Raw genomic sequence first — 18,272 nt, 5'->3', positions numbered from 1 at the left:
TTAATGAGGAATAACCGGAAATTAATACGAGAAGCACACAACAGTTATATCTGCATATTCCTATATTTAACTATATATATTTATGACTAAATCTACCTTAGCTAATTATTTGACATTGCATAGTATGTCATTTCTAACTATTTCTTTTATCTGTAAGTAGCCTCAGGTACACAGCTCCATATTGTTACGGAGACTTGAAACTAAATTTTAACTTCGAAAATTATGGCTATGCCCTGCATTAGGCACTTTATGTTTTCCCTGTTAATTCTCACAGCCCTACAAGGTAAATATTATTACTTTATAATTACTCAGGGCAAAAAACTTAGTAAAGGCCAAACTGATAGATGGCAGAAGAAATATTCCAAACCAGCTCTATCTGCTTCTAAAACCTATGCTGTTTACCTGAATCCAATACAGCAAAATCAATATTATAGGAAATACTATGTTCTTCAAAGTGTGATCATTTTTTTCCTTCGGGTTCTCAAATAATGTTAAATGACATTAAGTATTGATCCTAAATGTATCTTCTACAGCAGATATAATTTTATTTATTTTTTAAAAAAATTTTTAAATATTTTTGAGAGAGAGAGAGACAGAACATGAGCATGGGAGGGGCAAAGATAGGGAGACACAGCATCTGAAGCAGGCTCCAGGCTCCAAGCTGTCAGCACAGAGTCCCACATGGGGCTCGAACTCATGAACTGTGAGATCATGCCCTGAGCCAAAGTCGGACGCTTAACCGACCGAGTCACCCAAGCATCCTTATAGCAGATACAATTTTAAAGTTATAACCATAGACTACAGAAAATTTGAATAATTAGCAGAAACTGAACATGTACTGTTCAAACTCTTAAAAGTTTTATATTTCAATAATCATGAAAAATATAAAGTAAAATTCATTTGCTTCATAATGCAACAAGTGGGTAAAAATTAAACATTCTTCTAACACACTGAGAGTGGGAAAAAGCCATAGGGATGATCTAGCCCAGCCTCTTAAGTTTCCAAATGAAGGTATGAAACTTACAGGCCACAGAACTAACCAATGAAAGAGGTAGGACTACAGCCCAGGTGACCTGACTCGTAGCACAACGCCCACTTCTATTCTTCATACCATCATATAATTCTCAGGAAAGACTATGTAAACTCTTCACTATTTTTTTTTTTTTTGTTAATGTTTATTCTTGAGAGAGAGAGAGAGACAGAGAGAGAGCATGAGTGGGGGAGGGGCAGAGAGAGAGGGAGACACAGAATCCCAAGTAGGCTCCAGGCTCTGAGGTGTCAGCACACAGCCTGACATAGGGCTCAAACTCACAAACCACAAGATCATGACCCGAGCAAAAGTCAGACGCTTAACCGACTGAGCCGCCAGGCACCCCACCCTTCACTATTTTCCATACAAAACCATAAAAACTGACTTTCCAGTAGGTGAGTAAATTCAGTTTAATCAGAAATGGCACTGAATTTCTCTGTCGTAACATGATAATAACCTTGTCTTCATAGTCTTCACTGATGTGTGTTAGCCCTCTGGTATGCAGATGATTTTTATATTTGAACCTGCATTGTTCTCAATGGGAAAATTAGTCCAAATTGCCTAATCGACCATCACTATATGTGCACCTCTCGATTCCTCTTACCTGTAAAATGAGGACAATAATGACAACTTCCTCAAATATTTATTAAGAGATCAGAGTGCCTGTTACATATTAAGGGTTCAAGAAGTTTTGGCTATGGTTTTGAGCTCCCTACCGCTAATCCAAAACAGGGCTCAGTTGGGAAGCATTTTGTCATCTTCCCTGCCTAGTATCCATTTTCCTCTAACACCTCAAAATCCTTTGACCAACTACTCCTCCACTACTGAGTAATCTTGATAAAGCTAGCAGTCAGTCAAACTGCGATGTCCTCCTCTGACCAAGGATGGGCAACTAACCAAAGGTCGCCCAGGCTGCCTCTCAACTGGTAAATGTGAACCTGGAGTGGAAAATAATGAAGGTGAGCCATACAAACAGCAGGTAGCACCTTGAACAGGCCATCCATGAGTTTCTGCAAACTAGCTATCCAGAGCTACTCCAATTTCTTATCCAGACACTAGTTATTTCACATTTCTGAGTGTTGCCCAATATCCTTACAATAAATTTATGTTCTCTTCAGTTAACCAGGGTCCATGTTTGTTGCTTGAAACTAAAATACCCTAATTGATAGGTCTCCCTTTCAAAGGTATTCTACTCATCTTTATAACTTAATCTTTCTTTCAACCAGAAAAAAATGAAAAAAGCATCTTGACATTACTCAGAAAAGTTACAAAATGTTTCTTTTATCTATTACAATTAATGGATCATTATTTTGTAACTTCTCTCTGCGCTTGTTCTTTGTTGCCTCTCAACTCTATTCCTGCCCTTCCATTTTTCTCCTTTTATTCCAGGGGGCTAGAAGCCTATAGACACTACCTTTCTCACACTCCCTTGATAGCTGGCTCTCAATTAAGTTCTGTCACTGGGAAATACTGGTGAAAATTAGATGGTAAAAGAAAAGAAACCATCTTTTTGTTTGTTTCCTTCTCTTTCTGGTTCCTGCAGCAGCAGCAACAATATTCCAGGAAGCTCAGCAAGTTTAATCATGGACCCTGGCTCCAGAGTAGCAGCAGCACCAGCACAAGCACCGGCAACATCAGCGACTACAGGCTCCGGCATCTTTGGAGGTGAGTCCAGCATCATCCACAAGACTAGCGCCTTTCTACATCATTACAAGCGCAGGCTCCTGGGCTCCAAGGGTATCAACAATCTTAGCATCATAGTATTTATTGGCTCTGCTTAACACCATTTTAAGTTGTTCTCTCCCAGCCCTAGGAGGGGTAGTGACTTCCTGCAGTTGCTGATCTGGCAAATTCATCATCCACTTGTTCCTTCCCCAGCCCTACCACTACTTTTGGTAATTAATTCTCTATATTAAGTTGCCTTTGCATGAAACATCTCGAGTGGCTTTTGTTTTCCTAATTATACAACTTCCAATGGCATAGGCTTCTTTTTCTATTTCTCCATCTTTGGGTTTCTTTTATCTACTCTTCCTCCTTCTCATCCATCCACTCCGTTTCTCTATCCTCTCTCTCTCTTTCCTTTTTACTTTCTTCCTGACCTATTTCTCAAGTATACCAACAATATCTATGTCATTGTTTACTATAACGACACTCAGGGCAAAGGAGGTTGGAACATTTTCAATTTAATTAATCAGCAGTTCAAGTGCAAAAACAATAATTTCCTCAGAACTATAACTCTTCGCTAATATCCAATTTTTATTATAATTACAATTGTCAATACCCAGAAAACATTTTCTGTACGACTTGAGTGGTAACATCATCTTAGCTCAAAATACTCAAGGCAAGTGGAAAATTCTAATCCAAATGGAAATTATAATTCGTAGCTTTAGATGATATTTCATATTTCAATTCTAATGTTTCATTATCCCATAATAAGCAAGAAAAGTCTAGTACATACTTTAGAAGACAGCAATAAAACAATGTCGAGATATTTTAACTCATTTGAACAGTTGCAAAAACGTTTATTCACTTGGGATCACAAACCAAATTCCACATCTGTTTAGAACTGAACTCTTGGTTGAGACAGAAACTTGTGACCTCCCTGCCCCACTCTAAACACTCCCCACCGCCACATCTACCCCGTCATACCGCTCGACCCATCTCCTTAAATTACCATTATATTTAGTATAAAACCAAATTCTCTGCTGTGTCATAAAAGTCTTTGTCTAATCTACTTCCTATCTACTGGTCCATCCTCAACTTATCTACTTTCCTTATTCAACGCAGAAATAAGGAAAATAACCAATGGTCACAGAACAATTCATTCCAAACTCATCATACATAAACACACACATGCACGACACACACACAAATACGCGTGCATGCACAAAGTCCCTTTCAGTTCTTGGGCGAGATCCTCCTGTACAACCTATGTTCCAAACATACTTTCTTGTCTCCTGCTCTCCCTCTTCTTCTAGAGAAATGGCTGGAATCAAAGACAATCATGTCTTCCCTCAGCAAATAATAGGCGGAAAGTGAGTTGATGCTTAATACAAAATTGAAGGTGGAACCTGCACGGGATTGGCGAGGAATACATTAACAGAGAGTGGATACTGGAGGCTCAAGCTATCCATTCTTTCTCCTGTATGCCAAAGAGTAAACCATCTCTCACGTACTTCCTCCATCTCTCCCTCCGCCTCTCTCTCTCTCTCTCTCTCTCTCTCTCTCTCTCTCCCTCTCACACACACACACACAGACACACACACAAATATGCACACACAAACACATAGACACCCCACATCCTCATTACTGGCTACGCCAAAATGATTAATTCAGGTTTACCCTCAGGGTCAGCTTTTAATGTGTTTCTAATACAGGGATTTCTAGGGAAGATGGTGGAGTAGAAAGATGTTGGGCTCACCTCATTCTACAGATATACCTAGATAACACCCACATCAGTGTAAATAACACAGAAAACAGCCTGAAGACTGGCAATACAGACTCTCCACAGCTAAAGGAGAAGAGGTCTCATCGAAGAGGGCAGAAAGAGCAGAGACAAAGTCCAGGGTCAAACAGACCCATGGGACTATCTGCAGGAGCGAGGGCCACCGTAGGCAGAGAGGGGAGAGGAGCAGACCCCACACCAGGCACCCAAGGCACAGGGGACCGCACTGAGAAGATAAATCCGCTTAACATTTGGCTTTGAAAACCAGAGGGGCCTAATTTCACAAGTTCATAGGATCAGTGGGTCTTAACACCTGAAACTTTGAAAATCAGCAGACTCAACTCTGAGAGAGCCAGAGAGGAGGGGAAACTGAGTCCCCACCCTTAGAGAGACAGCACAATAAACAGCTAAGATATGGTATAGAAGCAGCAGTTTTAAAAACACCTTAAATTTACAGAAAGGAGATTTATTTATTAATCTCAGAGCATGTGCTGGAGGGGCAGGAATTTGGGGGGAGACTTCGCCAAGAACAAAAGAGCTGGCAGGGGCCATTTCCCTGTCCTGCCCATCAGCCAACTTACATGGACACATGCAGGAAGGAGCACAACACAAACACTTTCCACATAACCTGTTAACAGTACGCTTCTGCAGATCCACCTGGCCTGGACTTGGCAGGAGTTTTCCTGGGGAAACTGAGGTCCCCTCCCACAGTGGACCAGCATAGACCTTGCTGGCACATCAAGCCAAGCCCCCAAGCAAACCCATTGTCTCCAACACACCCTTGGCAGGAGTCCACCTAGGTGGTGCCACAAGCCTGGCAGCGTACAAGCAGCCCCAGCAGGGGTCAGTACCCTTCCAAAGTGACTCCTGTCCCAGGGAGAGAAGAAGATAACCACACACACCAACCCAACTGCAACCCCAGCAATGGGCTGAGGGCAGACGTCTGGTCTGACTGCAGGTCCCGCCCACCAACGAAAGCTTCTCAGAGGACAACACAGGGAAAGCATCTGGCAGTTCAGTGCAACAACACTCTGGCAAATGCCTGGTCTAATTCAACTCAAGTGAAAGGTGGCCCCGGACTACCCTACTAACAACACAGGGACCAAACCCTGACTGTAACAGGCTGAGGGCCATTACAGATGACTGGACTGAGGGCAAACATGGCTCAGCCACAACAGTCGGGTGCACACAGCACATGGGAGACACCCCCAAAGTGCCAGGTTCTGGCGAACAGGGGACATTGCACTACAGGGCACTACAGGACCTCTTCTTCACTTGGCCACTAGTTTCAAAAGCAGGAGACATAGCTAACTTTCTGAACACATACAGACACAGACAGTTTGACAGAATGGGAGACAGAGGAATATGTCCTAAATGAGAGAACAGGACAAAATCACAGCAAGAAAGCTAAATGAAATGGAAATAAGTAATATGCCTAATAAAGAATTTTAAATAATGGTCATAACAATACTCACTAGACTGGACAAAAGAGTGGAGGACCTCAGGGAGACCATCAACAAAGAGATAGAAAACATTAAAAAAAAAAAAAAAAAAAAAAACAGAGATGAAGAACTCAGTAACTGAAATTAAAAATACACTAGAGGAGGGGCGCCTGGGTGGCGCAGTCGGTTAAGCGTCCGACTTCAGCCAGGTCACGATCTCGCGGTCCGTGAGTTCGAGCCCCGCGTCGGGCTCTGGGCTGATGGCTCGGAGCCTGGAGCCTGTTTCCGATTCTGTGTCTCCCTCTCTCTCTGCCCCTCCCCCGTTCATGCTCTGTCTCTCTCTGTCTCAAAAATAAATAAACATTAAAAAAAAAAAAAAATACACTAGAGGGAATAAATGGTAGATTAGGGGAGGCAGAAGAATGGATCAGCGACCCGGGGGACACAGTGATAGAAAGCAATCAAGCTGAACAGGAGAAAGAAAAAAGGAATAATAAAAAATGAAAATAGATTAAGGACATTCGGTGACACCATTAAACATAGTAACATTTGTATAACAGAGATTCCAGAAAGAAAAGAGAGAGAAAAGGGGACAGCAAATATATTTGAAGAAATAATAGCTGAAAACTTCCCAAATCTGAGGGAGGAAACAGACACGCAGATGCAGGAGGTACAGAAAGCCCCCAACAAAATCGACCCAAGAAGGTCCACATCAAGACACATAGCAATAAAAATGGCAAAAAGTAATGATAAAGAGAACTTTAAAAGCAGCAAAACAAAAGAAAACAGTTATAAAAAAAAAAAAAAAAGGAAACCCAATAAGGCTATCAGCTCATTTTTCAGCAGAAACTTTGCAGGCCAGAAGAGAGTAGCATCACGTATTTAATGTGCTGAGAGAAAAAATCCTGCAACCAAGAATACTTTATGTAGCGAGGCAATCATTCAGAATAGAAGGAGAGATAAAGAGTTGCACAAACAAACAAAAGCTAAAGGGATCATGACCACTACACCAGCCCTATAAGAAATGTTAAAGAGGACTCTAAGTGGAGAGGAAAGACCATAAGCAAGAGTAAGAAAAGTAGGAAGCACAAGAACAGTAAAATTAAGTGTATCTATAAAAAAACAGTAAAAGATTCACAGAATAAAAGGATGTGAAGTATGACACCACCACATACCTAAAACAAAGTGGGGAATTAAAATATTAGTGTTTTTAGAATGGGTTCAAACTTAAGCAACCATCAAATTCATATAGACTGCTATATGCACAAGATGTTATATATAAACCTAATGGTAACCACAAATCAAAAAATAACAGATATGCAAAAAATAAGGCGAAAGGAATCCACATATATCACTAAAGAAAGCCAGCAAATACTGAGGGAAGAGAGCAAGAGAAGAAATTAAGAGAGAACTACAAAAACACCATAAAACAAGAAACAAAATAGAAATAAGTACATACCTATCAATAATTACAATGTATGTAAATGGAATAAATACTCCAATCAAAAGACACAGGGTGATGGAATGGATAAAAAAAGCAAGACTCACCTGTATCTACCTACAAGAGACTCATTCCAGACCTATAAACACCTGCAAGTTCAAAGTGAGGGGATGGTGAAACATTTATCATGCAAACAGATGTCAAAATAAAGCCAGAGTAGCAATACTTCAATATAAACAAACTAAACTTTAAAACAAAGTCTGGGAGCGCCTGGGGGCTCAGTCGGTTAAGCGTCTGACTTCGGCTCAGGTCATGATCTCACAGTCTGTGAGTTCGAGCCCCGTGTCGGGCTCTGTGCTGACAGCTCAGAGCCTCGAGCCTGTTTTGGATTCTGTGTCTCCCTCTCTCTCTGCCCCTCCCCTACTCATGCTCTGTCTCTCTCTGTCTCAAAAATAAATAAACGTTAAAAAAAATTTTTTTTTAAAACAAAGTCTGTTACTAGAAACAAAGGACAATATATCACCATAAAGTAGACAGTCTAGTAAGAAGATATAACAATTGTAAATATTTATGCACCCAGCCCCCAAAAGCAGCTAACAACAAACATAAAGGAAGTAATCATTAGTAACACAATAGTAGGAGGGGGCTTTTACACCCCACTTACATCAATGGATAGAACATCCAGACAGAATATCAACAAGGAAACAGTTGCTTTGAATGACACATTGGACTAGGTGGATTTAACAGACATATTCAGAACATTTAATCCTGAAACAGAATACACATTCTTTTCAAGTGCACATGAAACATTCTCCAGAACAGATTATACACGTTAGACCACAAAACAAGTCTCAACAAATTCAAAAAGACTGAAGTCCTACAATGCATTTTTTTCAACCACAATGCTACGAAGCTACAAATTAGCCACAAGAAAAAATCTGGAGAGACCACAAACCCACAGAGGTTAAATAACAAGCTACTAAACCAAGAAATCAAAGAGGAAATCAAAAAAATACATGGAGACAAATGAAAATGAAACACAAAGGTCCAAAATCTTTGGGATGCAGCAAAAGCTATTCTAAAAGGAAAGCTTAAAGCAATACAAGCCTAACTCAAGAAGCAAGAAAAATCTCAAGTAAACAACCTAACCTCACACTTAAAAGAGCTAGAAAAAGACCAAAACCCAAAAACAGCATAAGGAAGAAAATAATAAAGATTAGAGCAGAAATAAGTGAAATAGAAACAAACAAACAGAGCAGAAAAGACCAATGAAACAGGAGCTGGTTCTTTCAGATCAACAAAATTGATAAATCTCTAACCAAACTCATCAAAGAGAGAGAGAGAGAGAGAGGACTCAAAGAAGTAAAATCAGAAATGAAAGAGGAAGAATAGCCTACACCACAGAAATACAAACAATTATGAGAGGACATTATGAAAAATTATATGCCAACAACTTGGACAACCTAGAAGAAAAGGGTAAATTCCCAGAAATATAAAAACTGAGTCAGGAAGAAATAGAAAATTTGAACAAACTGATTACTAGCAACGAAATTGAATTGGTAATCAAAAACTTCCAACACATGAAAGTCCAGGGCCAGATGGCTTCATAGGTGAATTCTACCAAACATTTAAAGAAGAGTTAATATCTATTCTTCTGAAACTATTCCAAAAAATAAAAGAGGAAGGAATGTTTCCAAATTCATTCTATGAGACTAGTATTATCCTGATACAAAACAAGATAAAAACACTACCAAAGAGAGAGAGAGAGAGAGAGAGAGAGAGAGAGAACTACAGGCCAATATCTCCAATGAACATAGATACAAAAATCCTCAAAAAAAAATTAGCAAACCGAATATCACAATACATTAAAAAAATCATTCACCACAGATGAGTGGGGTTTATTTCTGGGATGCAAGAGTCAATCATTATTTGCAAATCAATCAACATGATCTATCACATCAACAAGAGAAATGATAAAAACCGTATGATCATTTCAGTAGATGCAGAAAAAGCATCTGACAAAGTACAGTATCCCTTCATGATAAAAACCCTCAACAAAGCATGTTTAGATAAAACCCCTCAACAAAGCATGCTTAGAGGGAACATAACCTCAACATAATAAAGGCCATATATACAAAATCCACAGTTAACACCATGCTCACTGGTGAAAAACAGTGCTTTTATCGTAAGATCAGGAAGAAGACAAGGATGTCCATTCTCACCACTTGCATTAAACATAATACTAGAAGTCCTAGTCATAGCAATCAGATAACAAAAATAATAATAATAATAATAATAATAATAATAATAATAAAGGCATCCAAACTGGTAAGAAAGAAGTAAAATATTCACTATTTGCAGGTGACATGATATTACATATAGAAAACCCTAAAGATTCCACCAAAAAAACTACTAGAAATGATAAATGAATTCAATAAGGACACAGGATGTAAAATCAATGTACAGAAATACATTTCATTTCTATACAGTAATAATGAAGCAGCAAACAGAGAAATTAGGAAAACAATCCCATTTACAATTTCACCAAAAATAATAAAATACATAGGAATAACTTAACCAAAGAGGTGAAAGATCTGTACTCTGAAAACTGTAAAACACTGAAGAAAGAAATTGAAGAAGACACAAATGGAAAGATATTCCATGTTCATGGATTGAAAGAGCAAATATTGATAAAATACTACCCAAAGCAATCTACACATTTAATGCAATCCTTATCAAAATACCAACAGCATTTTTTACAGAACTAGAACATATCATACAAAATTTGTATGTAACCATAAAAGACCCTGAATAGTCAAAGCAATCTTGAAAAAGAAGAACAAAACTGAAGTAGCACAATCCCAGATCTCAGGATATATTATAAAGCTGTAGTAATAAAAACAGTATGGTACAGGCACAAAAACAGACACATAAGTCAAGAGAACACAATAGAGAGCCCAGAAATAAACCCAGCACTATATGGTCAATTCTCCCCCACGGAAGGCAAGAATATGCAATGGGCAAAGACAGCAAAGACAAATGATGTCTCTTCCAACAAATGATGTTGGGGGGCGCCTGGGTGGCTTAGTCGGTTAAGCGTCCAACTCTTGACCTCAGCTTAGGTCTTGATCTCAGGGTAGTGAGTTCAAGCCCCCACACTGGATTCCACATTGGGTGTGAAGCCTGTTGGGAAAACTGGACAGCTACGTGCAAAAGAATGAAACTGGACCACATTCTTACACCATACACAAAATAAACTCAAAATGAAATAAAGACCTAAACATGAGACCTGAAACCATAAAAACCCTAGAAGAGAGCCCAGGCATTAATTTCTCTGATGCCAGTCACAGCAACATTTTTCTACATATGTCCCCTGAGGCAAAGGAAACAAAAGCAAAAATAAACTATTGGGACTACATCAAAATAAAAAGCTTCTGAACAGCAAACGAAACAGTTAACAAACCTAAAAGATATCCTAGTGAATGGGAGAAGATATCTGCAAATGGCATATCCAATAAGGGGTCAGTATCCAAGATATATAATGAACTGATACAACTCAACACCCATAAAACAAATAGTCCAATTAAAAATGGGCAGAATACATGAACAGATATTGTTCCAAAGAAGACATACAGATGGCCAAAAGACACATGAAAAGATGCTCAACATCACTAATCATCAGGGAAATGCAAATCAAAACCACAATGAGAGATCACCTCACACTTGTCAGAATGGCTAAAATCAAAAACACAAGAAACAAGCATTGGTGAAAACATGGAGATAAAGGAACCTTCATGCACTGTTGGTAAGAATGCAAACTGGTGTCAGCCACTGTGGAAAACAGCATGGAAGTTCCTCAAAAAATTAAAAATGGAACAATCATATGATCCAGTAATTCCATCATTAGGCATTTACCCAAAGAACACAAAAACACTAATTTGAAAAGATATACCACCTCTGAGCTTACTGCAATATTATTTACAATAGCCAAGATATGAGAGCAACTCAAGTGTTGCAAGAGAAGAACGGATGAAGAAGTTGTGGTATATATACACAATGGAATATTATTCAGCCATATAGAGAATGAAATGTATCCATTTGCAATAACATGGGTTACCTAGAGGGCATAATGCTAAGTGACATATAAGTCAGAGAAAGACAAATGATTTCACTTATATGTGACATTTCAGAAACAAAACAAAGGAACAAAGAGAAAAGAGACAAAATAATAGACTCTTGGAGAACAAACCTTTGTGCACTGTTGGTGAGAATTCAAATTGGTATAGCTACCTTGGAAAATAGTATGGACGTTCCTCAAAAAGATAAAAATAGAAATACCATATGATCCAATAGATCCACTATTATTTATCCAGGGAAAACAAAAACACTAACTTGAAAAGATACATGCACCCCTATGTATATTGTAGCATCATTTACAATAGCCAAGACATGGAAGCAACCTAAGTGTCCATCAACAGGCAAATGGATAAGGAAAATGTTTACACACACACACACACACACACACACACACACACACTGGAATATAACACAGCCATAAAAAGGGATGAGATCAGCCATTTGAGACAGAATGGATGGATCTAGAGTATATTAAGTGAAATAAGTCAGACTGAGAAAGACAAATACCATATGATTCCACACATAAATGAAATCTAAAAAAATAAACAAAAAGCAGAATCACAGCTGTAAATACAGAGGATGAACCGAAGGTTTCCAGGGTATAGGAAGTATGAGATTGGGCAAAATGGGTGAAAGGGAAAGGGAGACACAGGTTTCTAGTTATGGAATGAGTAAGTCATGGGAATAAAAATGCAGGGCATAAGGAATACAGTCAATGACACTGTAATAGTGATGTAATGGGACAGAAGGTAGCACTACTTGTGGTGAACATAGCATAATGTATAAACTTGTCAGATCACTAAGTTGCACACCTGAAAATAATGTAACATTGTGTATCAACTGTACTAATAAAAAAAAAACTTATTTTGATGACCACTGAGTAATGTACAGAATTGTCGAATCATTGTTATATACCTGAAACTAATATAACATTGTATATTAATTATACTGGAGTTAAAAGTTAAAAAATAAAGTATTTCAAATGCAGGCATGCCTCTTTTTCATGATAGTTCTATTTTTAATTATGGAGGAAACCTCCATACTGTTCTCCATGGTGGCTGCACCAATTTACATACCGACCAACAGTGTACAGGGGTTCTTTTTTCTTCATATCCTCACCAACGCTTATTTCTTTTTATTTCAGCCCTTCTGACAGGTGTGAGGTCGTATCTCATTGTGGTTTTGAGTTGCACTTCTCTGATGATTAATGATGTAGAGCGTCTCTTTATGTACCTGTTACCCAGATGTATGTCTTCTTTACAATAATGTTCATTCAGATATTCAGGCATACCTCTTTTTTATTGCACTTCACTTTACTGCACTTCACAGATACTGCATTTTTTTTACAGATTTGAAGTTTGTGACAACCCGCATCCAGCAATTCTATCAGTGCCACTTTTCCAACGTCATTTACTCACTTCGTGTGTCTGTGTTACATTTTGGAAGTCTCACAGTATTTCAAACTTTTTAACTCTTATCATAGTTGTTATGGTGATCTGTAATCAGTGATCTTTGATGTTGCCATTGTAATTGTTTTGAGGCATCACAAACCGCACCCATATGAGACAGTGAACTTGATCAATAAATGTTGTATATACTCTGACTACTCCACCAACCAGCTGTACCCCGGTCTCACTCCCTCTCCTTGGGCCTCCCTACTCCCTGAGACACAATAATATTAAATTAGTCTATTTAATAACCCTACAAAGGCCTCTACTATTCAAATGAAAGTTATACGTCTCTCGGTTTAAATTAAAAGCTGGAAATGATTAAGCTTAGTGAAAGGAAGACGTGTCAAAAAAGCCGAGATCAGCCAAAAACTAGGCTTCGTGTGCCAGTTAGCCAAATCGTGAATGCAAAGGAAAAGTTCTTGAGGGAAGTGAAAAGTGCTGCTCCAGGGAACACAAAGATGATAAGAAAATGAAACAACTTTATTGCTGATCTGGAGAAAGCTTCAGTGGTGTTGATAGATGACGAAACCCGCCACAACATTCCCTGAAGCCAAAGCCTAACCCAGGGCAAGGCCCTAACTCTCTTCAATTTTATGAAGGCAGAGAGAGGTGAGGAAGCTGCAGGAGAAAAGTCTGAAGCTTGCAGAGGTTGGTTCATGAGGTTTAAGGAAAGCAGACGTCTGCATAACAGGAAAGTGCAAGGTGAGGCAGCAGGTGCTGATGTAGAAGCTACAAGTCATCAAGAAGATCCAGCTAAACAATTAATGAAAGTGGCTACGCTGAACAACGTATTTTTGCGATGAAACAGCCTTTTGTTGAAAGAAGATGCCATCTAGGACTGTTAGAGCTAGAGAAGAGAAGTCAATGCCTGGCTTCAAAGCTTCAAATGACAAGCTGACTCTCTTGTTAAGGACTAACACAGCTGGTGATTGTAAGTTGAAGCCAAAGTTGATTTACCATTCAGAAAATCCTAGGTCCATTAAGAATCATACTAAATCTTGTATAAATGGAACAAGAAAAACCGGATGAGAGTACATCTGTTGACAATATGGTTTACTATCCATTTTAAGCTCACTTTTGAGACCTAATGTTAAGTGGGGAAAAAAGAGTCCTTTCAAACATTACTCATTGACAATGTACTCAGTCACCCAAGAGCTGTGATGGCAATGGACAAGATTAACGTCATTTTCACGCCTGCAACCACAACATCCATTCTGCAGCCCATGGATCAAGGAATAATTTGGACACTCAAGTCTTTTTAAGAAATACATTTTATAAGGCTATAGCTGCCATAAATAGGGATTCCTCTGATGGATATAAACAAGGTAAATTGAAAGCCCTCTGGAACGGATTCACCATTCTAGATGCCATTAAAAACCTTCATGATTTGTGGGAAGAGGTCAAAATATCAACATTAACAGGAGCTTGGAAGAAGTTGATTCCAGCTCTCATGGATGACTTTGAAGGGCTGAAGACTTCAGCGGAGAAAGTAACTGCAGATGTGGAAATAGCAAGAGAACTAGAATTAGAAGTGGAGCCTGAAGACGGGACTGAATTGCTGCAGTCTCGTGATAAACTTGAATGAATGAGAAACTGCTTCTTATGAATGAGCAAACAAATCAGTTTCTTGAAAAGGAATCTACTTCTAGTGAAGATATGGGTAAGACTGTTGAAATAACAACAAAAGATTTAGAATGTTACATAAACTCAGCTGATAAAGCAATGGCAGGTGTACAAGGATTGACTCCAATTTTGCAAGAAGTACTACTACTATGGGTAAAATGCTATCAACCAGCATCCCAGGCTACAGAGAAACCATTTATGAAAGGCAGAGTCAATCAATGTGGCAAACCTCACTGTTGACTTATTTTAAGAAGTTGCCACAGTCATCCCTCCCCTACCGTCAGCAACCACTACCCTGATCAGTCAGCAGCCATCAACATAGAGGCAAAATCCTCTATCAGCAACAAATTGCAACTCACTGGAAATTTAGATGATGGTTAACATTTTTTACCAATATGGCATTTTTTAATTCAGATATATACCATTTTTTATAGACATAATGCTACCACACACTTAATAAACCACAGTGTAGTGCAAACACGACTTTTATAGGCACTGGGAAACCAAAAAATTCATTTGACTTACGTTATTTTAATATTCACTTTATTGCAGTGTCTGGAATGGAACCCACAACATCTCTGAGGTACGCCTGTACTAATCTAAAGCTCCCCAACATTGTACCCCTTCATATCTTTAAACAAGGTATCCTTAATTCCTTCATTAATTCATTACTAAGCATCTACTATGTGTCAGGCACTGTGCTAACCTCAAAAAGGAGTCAAATTCTACATCACACACAATTTCTGCCCTCAGTTTCCACATAAACATAACTTATTAATAACTGGCTTAACCTATAAATAAATATCTATTATGGTTATAACTTTATTATTAGCCATTTGGAAATTTTTAAGTTATTCTTTATTTGCCATTTGGGAAAATACAAATGATTGATTATTCTTTTCCTGATGTGCTAGAGATTAGAGCGAGAAGATTAAAGAGTAGGAGATGCCTAAAGTCATTTGCAAATGGGGAACATGTACCAAACGGGAGAACTAGGAGGGATACAAGATAGGTTCCACCAAACTCACAGTTTTACTATGGCCCAGTCCTCTTAATAATCATCATACTTGCGCAGATAAATAGAAACTGTATTGTCATTGGAAACATTGTCTTAGGCCACAAGAATCACAACATCTCTGGTCCACAAGACTAAAGTTTTGTTTGTTTGTTTGTTTTCTACTTTACGGAGGCTATTACAAAGATGCTATGTCCTCAGAGGATTTGTTAATCAAGGTTATCAATCTACTCCATAGAAACTTAAGAAAAATATTGGTGAAATTTAATTATAATGTAAACCTAGTGTTCCTCAACCTTTCTCTTAAGTGGATGCAGTAAAACTCTTATCAACATTTTAATGTTATCCAGGTCCAAATGAATGTATAGTCTGAAGGAATCCCCTATCAACCAACCAAAAGCAACTTGAAGAACAATTTAAGAAAAAATCTATACAACAGAATGGAGAAAAAATATTTTACTAAATGATATTGGTGATTTTTTTCTTTAGGAAGAAACTATGTACATTTAGAAAAATACCTTGATAACCTACTTCAGAGCAGAAGGAGAACTCCAAGGGAACAGACTGAATGGAAACACTTAAGAAAACATAGTTACCCTGATATGTATAAAAATTAACAGAAATTGGAGAGTGAAAAGGAAATGGAAGAGAAAAGAAAGGATGAGCTAAAAGAAAGTAGGATAACAACATGTCACTGAGTTGGAATCCACTGGGCAGAAACGCTCAGAGACTTTTCAAGAATGGGAATGTTTAATTCTATTTTGACTTATCAACTATATGTAAACCTCTTCACCATTATCCCTAAATCTCCAAAGAAATGCTATGAACACAGCTGCCTGGTGATAGTCAAATTTTAAAATCCAGGAAATAGGGCTGTGTCTCACATTCAGCTTCACACTAGGGCAGAGAAAATGGCAAAGCATACAGCAAAAATCAATAGTGAAGGGGTGCCTGGGTGGCTCAGTCAGTTAAGCGTCTGACTTTAGCTCAGGTCATGATCTCATGGTTCGTGAGTTTTGCCCCGCATCGGGCTCAGAGCCTGGAGCCTGATTCAGATTCTGTGTCTCCCTCTCCCTCTGCCACTCCCTTGTTTGCACTCTGTCTCTCTCTCTCTCTCTCTCAAAAATAAACATTAAAAAAAAATTTTTTTAATCAATAGTGGAACATTGAACTGTTTTGTTGTAATTGCAATGACAGCATTAAAAATTAGAACAGAGGAGAAAACTCATTTAATTGAATATGCCTGGCATGTGACAAGTGGTGAGATAGATAGTTGAGAAAATATATTCATGGAAAAACATCTATGATATTCCATTAAGTAGAAAACATTTATAATGAAGTACTAAGCAGAATACAAAATCATACATACACCATAATTTTATATATATATATATATATATATATATATATATATAAAACATATGATACATAAAGATAAAAAACTATAAGGGAATATGTAAAAACGAAGTTGTATAGGGAGACAAGAATATATAGAATTTTATCTTTTTTTTAAATGTCTACTATTATTATTATTATTATTATTATTATTAAGATTTTTAGGGGCGCCTGGGTGGCTCAGTCGGTTAAGCGTCTGACTTCAGCTCAGGTCACGATCTCACGGTCCATGAGTTCGAGCCCCGCGTCGGGCTCTGGGCTGATGGCTCAGAGCCTGGAGCTTGCTTCCAATTCTGTGTCTCCCTCTCTCTCTGCCCCTCCCCCATTCATGCTCTGTCTCTCTCTGTCTCAAAAATAAATAAATGTTAAAAAAAATTTTTTAAAGATTTTTAGTAAAAATTGAGATAAAATAGTCTTTGAATTTTCTACTTCTGTTTAATATAATCAGCCTTCTATGTGAAAGTATTTGAAAGATGGTGATTTCAATAGCTAGGATGAGCAAAAGAGAATTAATATAAATTTAAGAGTACTGCTATTTGGATCAATTTGAAAAAAGTATGAATAGCCTTGAAATAGACACTTGTCAAATTACATGATAAGTCCATAACACAGCTTAGATTTTTTGCAGAATTTATAAAACAAAACAACTTTAAATACTATTACTTTTTAAATACTATGAAAAGCCTTTAAAAAGTCTGATTAACTAAACTTCCAGTCTCAAGAGGGCAATTTGCTATTATCAACAACCTCAAAATCCTTTAGTGAAGAAAAATGTTCAAGGACAAATACCCAGATGAATTTCACCTGTGTTCTCCTCACTTCCTCTCACTCTTGTCTCATCGTCTAACCTCAAGACTGACCTTCATATAAACAAATGAATCTAACTTCAGATAGGGATGGCGAGCACAAAACTAGGAGCAGAGAAAGTAACCTAAAAGGCAACATGTTTATTTTTCTTTTCCTATTAATGTTTACTGCCTATCCTCTGTATGCTGGGTGCATTATATTTGCATCTCACCACAACCCTAGGAAACAGGCATTATTGTTCTCGATTTATAGATAAAGCAACAGAGTCCCAAAGTGACTTGTTCAAGGTCACACAACTAGCAGGTAGGCTATGACCCAGGGATGGACTATGCCAAAGCCTTTCCTTTATGGGAAAAGCGCAGCTGCTTATACATAGTGCACTGACTTGACTCCCTGAAACCAGCTAAGGAAACACAGGAGTAGGAGGAAAACAAGCAGAAAAAAAGCCATATTTCTAGTCATAAAGATCCAGCTACTTATATAAAG

At 38.1% G+C, this 18,272-nt stretch overlaps 1 protein-coding gene and 1 pseudogene across 36 annotated transcripts in view; one reads left to right on the top strand and one right to left on the bottom strand.

Moving 5' to 3' along the window:
- RIMS2 (regulating synaptic membrane exocytosis 2) overlaps window positions 1–18,272 on the bottom strand; it is a 612,947-nt gene that overhangs the window by 570,005 nt on the left and 24,670 nt on the right. The gene's annotated exons all lie outside the window — the stretch shown is intronic.
- On the top strand, window positions 11,133–14,939 carry LOC131495042 (tigger transposable element-derived protein 1-like; annotated as a pseudogene).

The sequence above is a fragment of the Neofelis nebulosa genome, chromosome 14, assembly GCF_028018385.1.
Source record: "Neofelis nebulosa isolate mNeoNeb1 chromosome 14, mNeoNeb1.pri, whole genome shotgun sequence".
NCBI classification, from domain to species: domain Eukaryota; kingdom Metazoa; phylum Chordata; class Mammalia; order Carnivora; family Felidae; genus Neofelis; species Neofelis nebulosa.
The sequence above is the reverse complement of the archived record's forward strand: the minus strand, read 5'-3'. Positions and strand labels throughout refer to the sequence as shown.